The following is a 1495-nucleotide window of genomic DNA, read 5'->3' on the forward strand; positions in this document are numbered from 1 at the left end:
CCTGCATCGGCAGGCGGACTCTCAACCACTGCGCCACCAGGGAAGCCCCAATCTCCTCATTTTACAGAAATAAATATCACTGCCCAAGTTCTCTTTCTTTGAATTTCAGATCTCTCATTTCATAGCAGAGACCCAGGCCTGGGTCAGACTTTAAGAGCCAACAGCTCTGACTGAAAGCAGGGCCTTACTTGAACCAGCAGATGACTGTCCTCAATAGTCTAGGTATCAAACCAGCCCTGGCCAGGGCACTTATTAGCTGTCCTTCCTGCGACCCAGGGCCCTTTTGTTTAATTGGCATCATAGAAAGAGTACTGTGACGAGTCCTGTCACTGCAGCCTCATCCCCCTCAGGCCTTAGTTTTGTTTGCATTCTACAGAGGCCTCAAGGAATTCCTACTTAGGTTTTATGACCCTCAGGGCGGAAATGTTACTTCACCCCTGGCTACAGAAGCCTTATAATCTTAGTTATAAATCAGAAGCTGACCTCTCACAAAACAGGATATAGTTGACCTTTACTATGCGAGCAAAAGAAGAATGAAATGAGATATTTATTGGACTGGCTAGAACTACCTTTTGGATCAAATGTAATACTAACATTATTAATTTGTATATTTACTTGATGACTTTTAAATATTTCTGTCAGGATTGAATAAGCTTCTCTGTCATTTTCCAACTCAGCTGTCTACTACCTGGCAGGATTTAGTTGGTCACATTTATTTATTTATTTATTTTTGCCTTTGAACAATAAAAAAGTTTATGCTTTCAAATTAAAAAACACATATTGCAAACATTATGTAATAATAAAATTATAGCAAACGAAATATTCAGACTGACCCCACAGCATTCACACCACACCAGAATTTTGCCTGAAACAAAACAGTAAATTTTATCCCCCAAAGTAGGTTAAGTCCATGCTGGCTGAAAACTTCAGTCCTAGACGCCATGAATGAGGTACATAGTTCATGCTTAACAGATACATACATTAACCATTCTTAGCCGCCCCTCACCAGGGCCCTGAGGGGTAGGAAGGATGAAATGTGGACACAAGCACTCCCATAGACAGAATTCTCCAATTATAAAAATTCATACATGTGACCTTTACCACACCTTAGAATATAGCTGAGATTTTAATCTGTGAACCCACCTCTGAAAACCACAACAAAAATCAATAAGAAATGATCTAATGTAAAATATACAAATTTCTCAGTATGAGAACTTCCACAAAACAGGGAGAATGACAACTAAAACAATTTTTCTTAAAAAAGAACACTCCCCTTACCTTGTCCTTGCTACCCAACACTAAAAAACAAATCTGCACAAAACCACAAACACAGAAAAGGACCTTAGAGGGTGTTACGACGCAAAGCCTTCAGACCTAATCTAAACTGCTCTCCTCACTGACACCCTCCCCTGACAAAGCTGAGGGTTCCCAGGTCGACTGGGGAAAGTGAGTGGTCTCAGGTCATCACCCCTGCTGTGCTACAGATGGCCCACGG

This window comes from Lipotes vexillifer, unplaced genomic scaffold (genome assembly GCF_000442215.2).
Source record: "Lipotes vexillifer unplaced genomic scaffold, Lipotes_vexillifer_v1.1 scaffold135, whole genome shotgun sequence".
Classification (NCBI taxonomy): domain Eukaryota; kingdom Metazoa; phylum Chordata; class Mammalia; order Artiodactyla; family Lipotidae; genus Lipotes; species Lipotes vexillifer.